Below are 17,262 nucleotides of genomic sequence, written 5' to 3' on the forward strand. Positions count from 1 at the left end.
CCATTTTACACAATTACACATAAGATTGTGGACATTTTTGCTTGTCAACATGTAGTGAATTACTTTTCTTTTGAATGATTACATAGTACTCCACTGTGTATGTACCACAATTTTTATCACAATTTCTCTCAGGATGGACATGTAGGTTATTCTCATTTTCACCATCAAACAATTCTATATTGATCATCCTTTTACATGTAGATATAGATCTTTGTATATTCCTGTGAATATTTCCATAAGATAAATTCCAAGACATAGAATTGCTGGGAGGAAATGATATGCACATTCAAAATTTTGAAAGATATTGTGAAATAGTCCTCCAAAAATGTTTATACAACTGTACCTTTGGACTGGTGGACCCATTGAATCCAGCCAACAATAGATTAGACAGTGATCCTTATAGACAAAAATATGTGCCAAGATCCTTATATGTAGTCAGTAAAAAAGATGTTGGACATATTTATAATTGTTTATCTCCTTAATGAGCTTAAATCTAGTGAGAGAGAGAAAAAAGACATACGGAAAGTACTAAAAATACATACAGACGTAGGGTGAGAAACTGGATCAGGCACATGTCGAGAGAGCTGCAAGGAAGCAGATATGCTAAGGGAAAGGTAGGGGAAGTGAAAGGTGTCAGCGTAGGGACAGGGGAGCCTTCCTGAAAAGAAGCAATGTCATTGATCACAGCTGGTAGAAGAGGAGCTGAACCCTGGAGGGGTGGCTGTTGCAGATCAGGTTGATGGCAGCCCCGGGAGGGGAAGGGATGGCTGTTATGGGATAGTGAGCTCACAGGGTTGGTGCACTGAGCTAATCACATTAGGGTCAGAGTCTCTTCCTCAGGCCAAGATTTTACATAATCATTGTCTTGGGTCATTTTCCTGCAGACTGTCTTAGCAACAGGGGATTGGTGTGAATGGCCAATCTAGAGAAGTGAGACTAGAGGAGTTCTGCCCTCTGAGTCCCTCAGCTACAAACCACCAACATAGCTCAGCCATTTCATCTCCTGGAGAAAAAAATCAATCAATCAACTCAAAAGATATATCCAAATCCTTAAAGGGTCTGGATTCATAGGCCCCTCCTCAATACCTTAACCTTTAGTTTTCACTGGAATTTAAAACTATTTAAATAGACTAATGGGGATATCACTAGTTCTTCTGTAAGCCCGGATTTCCATGGAAAACACCACAACCAATTCCAAGTTTAGGAGTCAGGATACGAATGCTGCCACATCCCCTTTCTAAGCCCAAGCCATCTCTGGATCACACTTTTTTCCGTTAGACCTAGAAACAGCCTCAGAATCCTTCCCAACACAGCCTTCCAAGAAACCACTGTCAATCACGTGTAATTGGCACTGGCATTGAAGCCCATGTGTCATTCCTGATTTATAGCAACAGATTAGTCATTTCCTCACCAAGCATTCTGTCCTACCAATCACTTCACCAACCAGAAGCCTTTTTCAGAAGAAGCCATAGGCACTGGGGCCTCATAAAGAGCCAAATGGCCCACAGTGGGAAGTGAGGGAAGGCTAATCCAGCTCTTGCAGTGCTCCCCACTATCTCTATCCCTCCCACCATAATGTCCACTCCTCCAAGCCTCTACATTCTTATAAAAGAGTTTCCTACAGGAGCTGGCTCCATGGCCCAGTGGTTAAATTTCCACACTCTCCACTTCAATGGCTCAGGTTCTCGGGTTCCAATCCCAGACACAGACCTACTCAGCTTGTCAGTCATGCTATGGAGGCATCCTACATACAAAAAGTGGAGGAAGATTGGCACAGATGTCAGCTCAGGGCGAATCTTCCTCACACACACAAAAAGCATTTTCCCACAAAGATATTAGCTCTTCATCTGTTGTCCCCTGCCGAGTGGTGGTTACTTCCATTCATCCTTTCAACAAATATGTACTGAGTGCCTACTATGTGCCAGGTCATGTTGTACAGACCGAGGACATGGCAGTGACCAACAAGACAAAACCTGTGCCCTCTTGGAGCTTGCGTTTGAGGGCAAAGACACGACAAGAAGCAAGGAAAACACGTACGTGCGGAGTGGGCTAACTAATACGAAATGTCAAGGAGACCCAGAACACACAGGAAAGGGGAATGGGGAATATTTGCAGGTGGGGAGGGAATAGAAATTTTTAAAAAGGGAGACTTTACTTGGGAGATGAAATCCGGGTGAAGTCTTGAAGAAGGTGAAGAAGCGTGTCATGCAGATATCTGTGAAAGGGCCTTCCAGAGAGAGGCCCTGAGGCAGGAGCAAGGCAGGAATAGTGAAGAGGTGGATCTAAGTGGACAAATTCGGGAGTACAGGAGGGGAGGTCAGAGAATGATGGAAGGGGGTAGGTGAGGGGGTGGGGTGAGGGTTACAGATCATAAAGAGTCTCAGTGGGGGTCGAAGGAAGGATTGCTGACATAGATGGTCTCTGCCTTCACCAAGGTTCTATTTATCATGCAAGACAAATAATAAGTACATTATTACAAGTAATTTACTCTAAGTGTAACAAATGTGGGAGGTACAAAGTGCCATGGCAGGTATGAGAGGACAACTTGATGGCATCTGGTGATCATGGAAGTCTTCCTGGAAGAGGGGACATCTACATCAACAAAGAAGGCAGAAAGAATGTGCCAAGCAGAAGGAACAGCATGTGTTCAAGGAGCTGGAGGGGTTGAGAGAAGATCTATGCCCACGTAGCACAGATAGCAAGAGGCAAAGGGGTGAGACATCAGCCCAGAGAAGCCAAAAGGAATCAGAATGCTCAAGGCCTTGAAATGTTTACTGAGGATCTTTGACTTCATCCTAAACAGAAGAGGAAGTTTTTGAAAGGTTTTAAGCATAAAAGTGATCAGTCTTTCCCTTTTTTTGTAAAAAGATCTTTCCGATTACCATGTCAGCAACCATGCTAACCTCTTAGATCCTTGAAATGACACCATAAAGTAAAAAATTTTTTAAATTTGGCCTTGCTTCTATTCTAATTAGCTGTCTTAAAAGCCTGCTTTTCACTTCTCAACTCCGTTCTTGCTCAGTGAAGCTGCTGTTCCCCCATTCATTCTTGTGAAACAAAACCTTGCCCTCTCTTCACCTGTTCTGGGCTAGGTAAGTCCCCAAAGATGTTTCCCAAAGCAAGGCAGGCCACATTCATATGCGAATACTTCTCTGAGAGTGAGGAAAGGAAAAATGAAGTTTCCTCTGTTTGCTTCAAGCTTCTTCCATACTGAACTCAACAGATCAAAACCATTTCAAACTGGGATGAACCATATGGTTTCCAGAATCACACACTGTTTTACAAGGTTGAGAGGTTCAGGCCACCTTCTTCTCTTGGTGGAAATGAAGCAGACTTTTCCCATTTGCTATTAGGGGTCATTACATAGAGGTTAATTAATTCATTTGATAGCTGTGTAGACAACATATAAGGTGTCACAGCTGATCTGGGACTTACACAGCATCAAAGACGACAGTCCTCCCTTGTGCCTGAAATCATCTTGAGTCCTGTTTTTCTCAAGAAGCAGTGTTTACAATCTCCAGCCAGCAGGAATTTGTCGTTGTCGTTTTATTGTGTTCTTTCTATTCTAAAGTTCTTGGTATATTCCATACTCTAAATGAGGCCTCAAAAATATTTCTGATTAAAAATTTATAGAGCTCATGACAGCCTCTTTCTAGAACATAACCCCTAACTAATTCATGTTCACTTACCCTGCAGTTTTCTATTTATAATATTTTACAATTTCTGTGTATTTGTATTATAAATTATTAAATGACATCAAGGTTTTTATTTTGATGAGAGAATTTTTGATGAATTTGACAGTGTAATTACTTCAGATCCTGCTCTGGATTGCTGGGAAAATATTTAATTTTATTTACCTCTATGAATAATTAAAGCCTGCAAGTGGTAGGCTCTCTTGCTGTGCCTTCTAGCTTCATACTTCTGTTTGCTTCTCACTAATTAAAATAGTGATGCTTATACATGTAGTGGCTTAGAAAAAATAAACTACCAATTTGGGGAGGTATGGAGAGTGTAGGAATAGGATAAGACTTTAGAAAGCTAAATTGAAAAGAGGAAGGAGGGAGATGATGAAAACTTGGCTGTGTTTTATTTCATGTTTCTCTTGCAAAAGCATGGAGAGGGAAAAGTGATCTCCTTGTTTATTTAGTGAACCCCCCCCACCCCAGGTCTAGGAACTTCTTATCTGCAAGCCTCCTCAACTGAAAGAGCAGAAATGGCAATCGCAGCAGAGGCTGGCAAGAACACCACAACTTCACAAGGCCCAGAAGATAATTGATTATGATATGTGCTATCATACTGGCTTCATGGACTACATCTTTATACGATTTCCATTTGGTTATCATAAAACCCCTATAAGGTAGACACAAAGCCACCCTTAATATCCTACTTGAAGATGAGAAAGTTGAGGTTCAGTTTGATGAGTAGCCTAGTCCCACATCACTCACAAGTATGAGGTCCAGGTTTCCTGACTCTTAATCTGCTAGGGTTAAGGAATCAAGGAATAATTTTTTTCTTACCACCTCATTTTAAGCAATCCAAAATAATTGTTAAAAAGCAAGACAGAGCCAGCCCTGATGACCTAGTGGTTAAAGTTCAGCATTCTTCGCTTCAGCAATCTAGGTTCACTTCCCCATCATGGAAGCATACCACCCGTCTGTCAGTTGTCATGCTGTGGTGATGGCTCACAAAGAAGAACTAGAATGATTTACAGCTAATATATGCAACCATGTACTAGGGCTGTGGGGAGGCAAAACAACAAGAGAACGATTGGCGACTGATGTTAGCTCAGGGCAAATCTTTCCCTGAAAAAAACAAAACAAAACAACAGGCCCAAAATAGAGTTGCTTATGCTAAGCCTCACATCACCAAACCAAGACTTACCGTAATTACAATTTGGGCTCTCCCAGAAATGGAATCTTAAACCAGTCAACCAGGAATCACCTGATCAGCACTAGTTAGGTAATCCGCCTGATAGACACTTGCCATCCCCTAAAGGAAAGTAACCTTGCATTAACTGATCTGCTTTTTTGTGTAGTAGAACTTCCTTGTTCCTGCTCCCTTCTGCCTATAAGTCTTTCATTTCATACAGCTCCTCAGAGCTCCTTTCTATCTGCAGGATTGGATACTGCCTGATTCATGAATAGTTGAATAAAGCCAATAAGATCTTTAAAATTTACTCAGTTGAATTTTGTTTTTTAAAACAATAAACATGTTATTAGATACTCAGTATATCTTACCAAAAGAGAATTTACATATATCTAAATGTGTGTGTGAGAATTTTAAATGCTAAGATACTTGAGACATCAGCGGAAACAGTACTGAACTGTAGATCAGTACAAATCACTGCCCTACTCTGAACCTCAGTTTCCTCATCCAAAAATGTAGACAATATTGGTATTCGTCTCTTAAAGTTATAAACGTTTAAGGAGATAATGCAGAGAAAGAAGTCAGTAAGTCCTAGCTATTCCTATTGTTTTCAATGGCATATAGAGTTAAATATGGTACCAGAGGGTACCAACCACATCTTAGCCATCTTTGTATTCCCAATCCCTAAAACAAGGCAGGATATTCAATAAAGAAGTTGGATGGCTGACTGAGTGTCTTTTGGGGATTCCATGACCAGACTGAAAGCCCCTAATTACATCATAAGGTCCTTGAGGGCAGGACATTACCTTGTTCTTTTCCCTCACACAGTATATTGCTTGAACACAGATGATGCTAAAAAATGCCTGCTGAGTTTTACTGGAATCGAGTACTCAGTATCCTCTACACAGAGCCAAGGGTTTGGCAGCAGCTTTTCCCAGGAGTGTTGCCTGAGGCAGGGGCTGTAAAAATCTTGGAAGTGCCGAGGCCACCTTAGTAAAGAACAGGGCATTGTTTGGGGCCAAAACTCCTAGCGAGCAAGGTTTTTTCCAATCAAAGGCCCAGTCACTGGCGTGTGTTCCACAAGCCCCTGGGGCCCAACTCTCATTGTGTGGCAGGGCCACTGGGGGCGGGGGACGCCCACCTCCCAGACTGTATCGATTAGCTGCTCCATCTGCCACTCTGCAAACAAGCAGTGCGGTCTCCCATTGGATGAAAATGTCACCCATGGTAACAGATCCTCACAGCTGGTGTCTGACCACAGGACCCTCGGGGAGGGAATAATCAGATCCTGAAGAGCAGTCAGCCCACACCAAGCTAACTGCAAAATGAAAAATAAATAAATGTCTATTTTAATCTCCTCCCTCCCTTCTCAACCCTGAGCACTAGACACTATTTGCAAGTTGCACTGTCACAGCAGGGGCCTAGTGGCCCCCAAGGCAGGTTGCTTGAGAGTCCTGTGTACAGTCTGTGAGAACTGTAACTCAGAGACCCCTCTCGGCTAGCTCTGGAGCTACAAATAATGCACTGAAAGCCTGCTCCAGCCACTCCAGATTTCGATTCTTTCCTTAGAGATCTCTCTCTTTCTTTGTCTCTCTCCCTCTCCCCAGACCTCTCTCCCTCCTCCTCCTCTTCTTCCCTTTCTCTCTCTCTGTCTTTCTCTGTCTCTCTCCCCCTTTACACCTCCCCCTCTGCCCTCCCTCCTTCCCATTCGCCTCTCTCCTCACAGTTGTGTTCTCTCTGCGCAGGATGCTCTTGCTCATCCTCTTTCCTGCATCACTCCTACTCCTCTTTCAGGCCTCAGCTCCAACGTCTTTTCCTCTGGGAATTCTTCCCCCAAACTGTGTAAAGTGGCCCTGATTCTATGCCCCTCGCATTCTGTGCTTCCCCTCTCACCCTTGCCTGTCGCTCCTGCCAGGCTGAAGGCACCAGGAGAGCGGGAAGCTTGTTTGTCAAGCTGACTATTATATTCCCAGCACCTAGCACAATGCCTGGCACACGGCAGATGCTTAATAACTATTTCTTACATGACTAAACAAACATTGCCAGGTGCAAGGCAATTCTTATAGGGCTTCTGGATATTATCAGACTCTGAAGATGTCCATGCCATGAGATTTTTGTCAGTTTCCAGTTACTGTACTAGCTTCAAGCAAAAATAAAGGAATTTGTCCCAAGGGCACTGGAGTAGCTCACAAAGCTAAAGAAACTGTTAACATTTTGGATCAGAGCATTCTCGGTTGGGGTTGGGGAGAGGGCTGTCCTGTGCATTGTAGGAGGCGTAGCAGCAAACCTGGTCTCAACCCACTGGATGCCAGTAGCACTCACCACCCTAGCTGTGACAACAATAAATGTCTCCTAAGGTGGGTATTCCAAAATTATAGGAAAAGGTTTCAGCTGCAACCAGCCAAAAATAATGACAAAAATGATGTCCACTACATCTTCCCAGTTAGACCAGTGGTTCTATGGGAATGATTTCTGCTCGCCCCCCACCTCAGGAACATTTATAATGCCTGGAGACACTTCTGGGTGTCACAGCTGGGGGCATGGGGTGCAGAGGACAGTCTCCCACAACAAGGAATGCTCTAGTGCGAAATGTCAATAGTGCCACGATTGAGAAATCCTGATCTACACGGATAAGATAAACTTAAAGTCACAATCAGACATCTTAACCTTTCATTGTAAAGCCTAAACTCTACATGTTAATCTTGGATTCCAAAGATACATTGGTCCCCTTGCCTTTTTTTTTTTTTAGGAAGATTAGCTCTGAGCTAACTACTGTCAATCCTCCTCTTTTTGCTGAGGAAGACTGGCCCTGAGCTAACATCCATGCCCATCTTCCTCTACTTTATACGTGGGACGCCTACCACAGCATGGCTTTTGCCAAGTGGTGCCATGTCCACACCGGGGATCCAAACCAGCAAGCCCTGGGCCGCTGAGAAATGGAATGTGTGAACTTAACCGCTGGACCACTGGGCCTGCCCCTCCCCTCACCTTTTTAAAGCCGGTAGCCACTCCTTCATTGTGTGGAGCGTTCCCAGCATGAACACAGCAGGCTGCCAAGAGACCCTATGAGGCATGTCTGGTAGACAGCACTCTATGGTGTGGTTAAGGGTATTATCATCTATACTTGTTAGCTTCAAATCCTAAGTCTGCCACTTTCTAGTCATGTCCTTGGACAAGTCACTCAATCTTCCGAATCTCAGTTTTCTCATCTATAATATGGGAATAATAATATACCTACGAGTGATAATCCAACAAAAGCACATGACACATTACTTAGCACGGGGGAAGTATTAGCTACTATGTTATTTATGTCACAATAAGCAATCGAGAGTTTGTGACACAGGGTTTTCACTGATTCATAGTTATTTTCTTTTTTTGACAAATGCACTGGCTATGATTCTCTAAACTATGATTAATCCATAGCTGTAACAAATGCTTTTGCAAAAGCGATCATTGCCCCTGGGTGCAAAGCTGCAGAGATACAAGACGGCAGGGCGTGTTCTGGCCAAGGTGAGACTCTTGGCACAGGAGGAGCGTAAAGCACAGGGATGTGGCGGAGTGAGGGTCAGCGGAGCTAAGCCATTTATTGAGGGCAGATTACAAAAGGCCCAGCCAAGGAGCAGGAGGTTGGTACCTCAGGCACCAGAGGCAAACAGAAACTTTAAGCAGTTGAGTAGCATATTAGGTCTGTCTTTTATGTGCTAATGCATCATATTGCTCACTTCCCTCACTGTAAACCCAATTATGCTCTCCCAACATTGGTTCTTCAAGTTCAAGTAGAATAACTTTGGAATGATGGGGATGAAGAAACAGCCATCTCAAGTACCACCCATAGCACTATAAATGAATGCCACTTTTCTGAAAGGCAGTTTGGCAATGTGCCTTAGGTGCCTTAAAATCTGCATGCCCTTTTGCCCTGGAAATCCCACTTCTAGGAATCCATCCTGAGGAAATCATGAAAAATGTGCACAAATATTTACCTACAAGAAAGCTTATTTTTGGCACTGTTTGTAGGAGTAAAAAGTTGAAAACTCTAAATCTTCAATAATAATTAACTGGTTAAGTAAATTAAGGTACAATGACTTACAATGCAGCCATTAAACTCACATTATTGACATGTAGAAAAACAGGTTACAAAAGAGTACGTAGTGTGTGACACTTTTTTTAAAGTACACACTCACACACACGCACACATCTTTATATGTTATACATGCCCTTTTGTCCCAGCAAATTCTTTCTGGTAATTTACCCTAAGGAATTAATGAAGGCAGTAATAGTGACTATGTAAAAGTGTGTGTTTACATTTATAAACCTACACATATACACACAAAATAGTCTAGAAGGGTATATACCAAGTTATTACTAGTGCTTGCTATAGGTAAAGAGGTTACGGGAGATTATTTTATTTTCTTCTTTTTGCTTTTCCAAACTTTCAGATCTTTCTCACAGATCTTTCTCTCATTATTACATTTATAATGAGAATATTTTTATATTTAAAAATAATAGCAAAGGTAAAGAAAGTTTATCCCCAATAATTATGCCCAACAGAATTTTGTAGCATTTCTGATCATGACGCAACTTTTGAATCATTAGAGGGAGATGGCCTAAGTCATACTTTGAAAATTCTGATTCTCCTTAGATTTCAGTATAATTTAAATTTGGTGTCTACCGAACTTAGTATATACTGAGTTGCCAATATCTGTTCAGCTACATCCTAAGTGATGTAGGGCCACAATGAAAATGTAACCTATATGATTCCTTTCCTCAAATTACTCATCGTCGATCCAGGATAAATGATATATGTGAAAGAGAAACTAGGACTAATTCAAGGCCACTCATGGTAAAGTGCTAAATCATAAGGGACAGCTGCTGAGTGGTATAGAGGTTCAGAGAAGGAGAAGTTAATTATGTATTGGAGGGGTCAGGAAAATCTTCAAGCACATAAAAGATGGGATGGCAAAAAGAAGAGCAGGGACATAAAAGGTGTATAGACAGGAATGACGGGTGAGTTTCAGAGACAGTAAGAGACTAGCTTGGCTTAAGCACCGAGTTCTTACTGAGGGCTGAAGATGGTGAGGACAATTCAGGGAGAAGCTTAAGTGCCGGGGTCAGACATCTGGATGATAATGTCTGGGTAATATAAGTTCTAGGTCTAAACATAGCAAATAGATGAGTGATTTTAAAATATCAAATATGAACAAGATATTAACACAAGCAGTACTCATCCAGAAACCACCTAAAAGAAGCAAGTAACACAAGAAGGAGGGACATCATAACCTCTTCTAAACAAGCCCCCAAAACCCACTCTAAAAGTATGTTTTGGAAAAAAGGGTAATGGTGGTCCTTTCAGCAGGCAGCAGCCCTCATGAATCCCGAGCAACTGGCAGGAGAGGAATGAACCAGAGGAAAGGGAAGCTCGTGCTGACAAATGGCGGTCAAGGAATTTGGATGAAATTCTAAGTAGGGAAAATTTGTTTCAGTCCCCAAAGTGGAAGTTCTGTAATGAGTGAAATTCATTATCTTAAACTTTTGGCTATGATGTGTAATTGTTAACCTCTGCTGCTTTGGTTCAAGGCTCCCTTCAGTAAAATATATTGTTTGCCATCAAAGCTGATGTGGATTAGGAGCTGAGCATGTGCCCTCCCTTTTAGGTTATATTAATATACCAAAATCGATAACATGCCATAGCTTTCAGAACTAGTAATAAAATACCCTAAAATATTCCCAGAATATGTCTATAAATTATTTGTTCAATGTACTTATGTTAAAAAGGTTGTCAGTTACAATGCTCTGGAAGACTCTAAAATTACAAGCCATCGTATTTGTATTTGATAAAGCTCTTGCTGTTTCAGGTCAGAGGGGGTTATTCTGTGGGGAAAAAAAATCATTATTTTCCCTAATAAATAAATTACTTGCCTATATTTCATGTATCACTCAGGCCAGCCAGTATTGAAGGTTTAAATAATAAATAACAAATAGCTCCATTCATTTATTAATAATGATGCATCACTTGTGTGTGAGTGTGTGTGTGTGTGTGTGCGCGCGCACACGTGCGCATGTGTGTCTTGAGTATATGAGTTTTCTTTTGGACTCTTGGGGTGAGAGATTGAACAGTAGTCATTTGAAAGGACAAAATCATGCCTCCAGGATCATTAACATTTTTCCAAGTTAAGGAAATCTAGTGCTGACACACATTTTCACTGATGCAGGGGGCTGTTCTGAAAGAAAGTTCTTGAAAGGCACAGAACTACTCAATGCCTTTAACCTTAAATTTGCTAGAGGGACTCCTTATTATTAACACTTCTCAATGGAGCACCAAGACAGATAGAGTTCTAGGGGAAAAATAAAGAGAAAAGAAGATAATCAGACTCTCTGCAAAACGCTCTCCTTTTATTTAGTAGAAGGAAAAAGGATGTTAGCCAGGTCTGCTTAAGGCTGTTTATATCATCATTAGCCCAGTTAATTAACTGACTCCACAGACGTAAGTATCAATTTCCGCCATATTGTCACAAAGCGACCCTCACCATTACCTACAGTGCCTCTCCTATTTGAAGCAGACAGAGGTAGGTCGATCTAGGATACCCATTCCCACAAAAAGTCAGCTAAGAAACATATTGTACTACATTCAGCCCCCAAGGAATACCTGGACCAAGGAAACAGCTAGAAACAGCTGGACCTTGCAACGAGTTACTGTTGGCACTAGGCCAGAGCAAAAGCAATCAGCCTTGCAGCAAATCCTAGAACAGATGGATCCCCTCTGTTTGTCCTTCCCTTCTCCACATACCTAGGGCAAGCACAGGGCTTGGCAGGAGCTCTGGGGACACGTACATATATTTAAAAGGACATAGGTCTCAGAACTACTCTTTCATAATAAATTGCATACTTTTTTTATGCATTACTTAGCTCTAGGGCAAAAGATCTTTCACCTCGGAAAATACGTACGAAAAATCTGACCTGCTGCAGTGACCTTGCTAATTGGGCCCTAGAATGTTGAGTGAGAGAGTCAAGTTCTGCCTACTGTTTGGGGTCTGTTGCTGATACCTTTTGCCCTAGGTAAATCTCTTCTCGTTCTTTGTCTCTTCTTTATGTGACCCTCACCACCAAATAGCGACACGGAGCAGGGCACAGCAGGCTGCCACACCATCATCCTTGATTAAAGAACAGGGTCAGCTCCTTGCTGTGAACAGATTTTCCTCTGTGGAAGCAGGTTCATGTTTATCTTTCAAGTTCCAGCAACAAACTCAGGATAGCCAACATGTGCCACACAGCTGCGGCAGTGCCTGATTTATGAACAAATCTGCATATAATTGTGTTGGTTCTTTTTTTTCCTGGTCTATTTTTTTTCTTTAAATAAAATGGTTTATTCCAGGTTGCATAAAGCCCCAATTTTAAAGCCGTATAATTTTATGGACAAAGGGTGGGGGCAGGAGTGGGGGAGTTCTTTTGTATGGCACCTGAACTCATTAAAATCCTAAATTCCATAATTTTACACTACCATGTGCCACAACTGAACACCTAATTGCTCACCGTCTTTATGAGAACCGCAAATGGAGCAGGAAAACCAGGGAACAGGTGGGAAGGCCACACTGGGGTTTGGGTCCAAGCCCTGTCAAGAGGTGGTGACTAGAAGTGGATAACTTTGTAAGAGACTTGACTCTCTACAAAGGCCTGAATGTTGCCAAGAGTCAGTGGTGGTGTGAGGTATGTGTCAAAATGAATAGATTCCCATAACTAGATGTCTCTTATAGTGACCACACAGCTAAGATTTTTACGATAGGGCACTATGGGATGAGGCAAGAATCAACGACTAACAATGTTATCTCTACCTACGTATTAACAGATTCTCGGACAAAAATAAAAGTTGGATCTTACAATTTACCAAAAAAAAAAAAAAAAACCCAAGTGATTTGGATGTCAAGAGATCAAGTGCTTCCCTGGTCCCTCATGACAGGATCTAGTGATGTGGGAGCCATGGAAATGAAAATTCTTTAGCACCCATTCTATAGACAGTAAAAACAATTGATTGACCAGAATAACTGGCATTTTTAGCATCATTTTGCTTAATCATTCTGCTTTCCTCACAAAGGAAACCAGCCCCTTTGAAAAGGGTGTTATAGTTTGGTTATTGTGGGAAGGGGCCCAGAAGTATGCAATTAGGAAGAAGTTTTCAGCATATTTTTTTATTTTAACTGCCAATTGCTAGCAAGACCAGGCCACTAATATCCAATAGTAAAACCCCATTCTCAAGACTGTACAACCAATCTGATTGTTTCCTTCAACTTAAAATGAAGGAAAAAATCAACATATTTCCAAAATTCAACACTTCTTTCAAGCCTCAAGAAGCTTTACTCTTGAAAATTAAGGGTGCAAATGTTAGACTATCAGCCTAGATAACCATGAGACAAGAGAAGACCAAGTTAATGAGATCCAGAAATCTACTAAGTTGAAAGAGGTTGGAAGATGTCGAAGTACCAGGGAAGTTGGCAAGTCCATAGAGGTTAGCAACAGAAGCAACAAATGAGAGTTTTCAGAAACAGAAACCAAGTCTAAAATGAAGTAAGAATTAATGTTAAATGAAGGAGTCAATGGATGGATGGATGGAAAGTCAGTGAGTTAAGAAGAAAACAGTTGATGAGATCTGATCTCAAGGAGAAAAATCCTATAGAGGTGGGAGTGGTAAAGTGCTAGCCCTGGGCACCCTAATGATGATCGCAATGAGAAGTTGCTGAGAACACTGCTAGTGAATGCTGTCCCCTAACTAAGGGACAGAAATACCTTACCAGAGATCTAATAAGGTCTAGAATCATGGACAAGCTCGTATTCCCCAAGGAAACTTTCACACAGAGCTCCTAGGGCTGTCCAAAGCTTTGGCCACTCAGCAGTATTTCCAACAAGAACTGACAACTTCTTTAGAAATGTGCAGAAAGATCTCCTCTCTGAACCAGAGGGACAGGATGTTTCAGCTTAATCCTCTGTGGAGACATGAGATCTCACACCAAGAACATGGTGTCTTGCACCAGGAATTCACTGAGACAAAGTGGGGCCAGATGTATGTCTAGTGTGCCAGGCACAGTCTACAGGGAAACAGAGGTCTCCTATTTAGGCCCAACAATTAGAAAGTGGGTCTGATATAAGAAAAAGAACACTGGATGAGGAGTCCTGCTTCTAGCTTTGTTAATTCCAAAATTAGGCCAAAAGTACCAAGTAGGACAATTCTTTCTGTTCACCTTCCTTCCTTACTTTTTCTTCTCTTCACGTTCTCAAAATCTGTTTCCAGGCACATTGCCTCACTAAACATCCCAGACATTCCTCACCATTGACCAGCTCACAACTACGTAAGTACTTACTTAGCATTAAGCATTTTGCATTCATTGCTTCATCTAATTCTAATGACAACCTGGTAAGGCAGACACTGTAATTATTCCCATTTAGTAGATAAGGAAACTGAGGCTCAGCAAAATTATATAATTTGATTAAAGGTAACCTTGTTGATGCTGATGTTTCACATCTGGTCCCCTGCCTTCCTTACTTGCCCTTTGTTCTTATGGATGGTCTAGTTCCTAAAAGCCATGGCTCTCTCTTCAGCCCGCCAGGTTTCCATTCACCCAGCTAATGACTCATGGCTTGTCATGCTCTGCAGAATGGTAATGAATATGGAAGTATTTTATAAACCATAACGAACCACACAAATGTGAAGTCTTATTTTAATGTGTGTGTGTGTGTGGGTTGCATTCATTTCTGCACTGTCTGGTTTCTGACTTGTTACTTTACATTTTTCCTAGATGCATTCACCTGAAATTCAGACTCCTTAACTAGAGTAATGCCCACCTCCTAGGCTAGCCTCCACAAATCTGTAATGTGCCTGGGTGCTCCTAGCGCTAGCTCCTGTCAAATTTGGAATGACCCGAGGCCATTCTGTGCTAGACCCAGGGGCCAGGTGCTGCCTTGCTAATAGAAATTCTTTATGAAACATCTTCCCCCCTCCCCACCCCACCGCATGCTATGGCTCTCTCATTTGTTCCTATGTCCCTCCCATTGATTCCCATTGCCCTTCAAATTAGTCCCACATGTACTCCTTTAAACCTTGAAATAGTGTTTCTTATCATAAATCTACAACACCAACAGAAAGTTTCTATTGTGGCCAAGGAAAACAGCCACATTATCATGGCTAATACTATTTGAGCATTTACTATATTCCTAGCACTGGGCTAAGCATCTTACATACATTATCTCATTTAATCCTCATAATACCTCTGTGAGATATACAGAATTGTTATCTCTATTTAATGGATGACAGAACCATGGTTAAGAATGTGCCCTAGGTCACACATGCTAAGAGGCCCAGCCAACGTTTCAATCAGATCTTAAGGTGTGTCTCAAAAGTCTTACGCTCTTAATGAGTATGCTATACTCCACAATACAAGAGAAAAATTTTTTTATTCTCTGAAATGAATGAAGGCTTTCTGACTCTTCCAGGTTCACCAGGAGTCTTCTGTAATTTCCAACAGTTTCCTGAGTCCCAGGCCAAGCATATCCCCATGCATATTCCCAGGTAGAGCAGCCTGTGCCCACTCTTTCGGTCCAAGGAGTCAACTAGCGACTTGGTTCAAGGTCGTGCAAAATGACTGTTCCCTGATCACTAATCCATGTGTGTTAACACACAGTTACTGTTAGAGATTATGGAACAAGAGGACACCTTAGTACACCTCAGAGAAGGGAACTGAATGCAAGTTGATCTTCCGCATATAGGACAAGCCACATTGTAGTTGTTTTGTTGTTGTTGTTTTCAGCCAATAGGGCTCATGTGCTTTCCTGATATAGGAACCCAATGCCTCCCATTCTAGACTCTTGTGCCCATTTCAGTACTTCTGCCCATGAGTACATTCTTTAAGTATTTTAATAAATCCGCTCATGTTAGAAGAATGACATACAGTATTTTCATTTAAAAGTGTTTGCTTCAATTCAACTGACACTTGAGCAGGTGTTCTGAAGTTTGACCTCCCAGATTAAAACCCCTGCTTCATCAATTTTTTTAACCTCTCTAAGCTTCAGTTTCTTTAGTTGTCATAAACATCAAATGAAATTTTGCAAGTAAATTACTTAGCCCACACTGACTTCCACAGGTAGGCAAGAAGAACACTCAGATGCTACTTCAAAACAAAACAGAAATAATAAAAGCCTATAAATCAGGCCAGTGAGTATGGGAAAGTGTTCACGCACGGCAGAACTGTACTTCTCCAACTTTTCTGTCATGGCCAAACGAAAATATACATATGGGAAATTAAAGGGCAGAGAAGAGAGAAAGGATATGAAGCTTATCTTTTTCTAGCCCTTCTAAATGGCACTGGGACTCAGGATGGAGCTTCTGAGGAAGGGCCAGGTCTGTGGGTTGGCGTGTTTGTGCCCCTGTCCCTATAGATCAGTGGGAAGGAGGGAAGTTCTCAGCCAAGGTCAGGAGCCTGGTCTTATTAACTGAACTCCCTCCCGCTTTTGCAGAAGGGAGCTCAGGAAAGAAACGAATAAGTAAACAGGAAGGAATGGAGTGGTGAGAGTTAATAAAGAGTGTGCAAAAATTCTGATGTGCTTTCAATAGAAAAATCTTTTGACTCTACATCCCAGACATCATTGCCTTGAATGTGAGTTGGGACAATCACATTGTATAAAATGAACAAGGGGAATAAACAAATCCAGAGCTGTGAAACACATTCTCTTGCGGAGTCCAAGAACATCTCCCATTGCCAGTTCACTGGTGGCAGAAATCTTAGCATTTCACCATTTAAGGGCCCATGAAACCTCTGAGTGAGGAACAACTCGTTTCCTGGCTTCCTTTATTACAATTCCTTCTAATTTAAAATTTATAATGAATGCGAACAATAACCAGTTTGTAAATACTGTTTTTAAGTTCACTAGAGCTTTGCAGAGATATTCCTTCTAGGTAACAAGTATGTGGCTCATTACTCTCTCATTAGCAAGATAGAAATAAAGATGCAAAAAAAAAAAAAGGAAGGAAGGAAGAAAAGGAAAAAAACACCCTCTCCAAAGATATTGTTGGAGTCTAATTGCCTGCAAGGAATTCTTAATAATGTTTACTAATGCCTTTTCAGCCTTGCCAATTTTATAATGCTCATTCCAGATTCCAGGTGTGACGTCTGTGGTCCCTGCTGTGATCTTAGCTAGTGAGTTTAGACACCAAGAATAGCAGCTTTGGAGAGTTTTTAGCCCCATCTTATGTCCCCAGGATGCAATCACACCCACTGGGGCTTTAGAAAGCAAATTTGAAGCTCTGGCATTTTTATTTAAAATTAAATTTCTAATTGGACGAGGCCTGCCATTTACCTACGCAAGACACAATACCAACTCAACCTGGCTCGTTCAGGGCAAGGCCCCAAGAGTGAA

The 17,262-nt window shown here is 41.7% G+C and overlaps 1 long non-coding RNA gene across 4 annotated transcripts in view; it reads right to left on the reverse strand.

The window, feature by feature from the left end:
* The window catches only part of LOC139075259 (uncharacterized), a 427,158-nt gene that overhangs the window by 259,969 nt on the left and 149,927 nt on the right, over positions 1-17,262 (reverse strand). The window lies entirely within an intron of this gene.

This window comes from Equus przewalskii, chromosome 13, assembly GCF_037783145.1.
Source record: "Equus przewalskii isolate Varuska chromosome 13, EquPr2, whole genome shotgun sequence".
Taxonomy (NCBI): domain Eukaryota; kingdom Metazoa; phylum Chordata; class Mammalia; order Perissodactyla; family Equidae; genus Equus; species Equus przewalskii.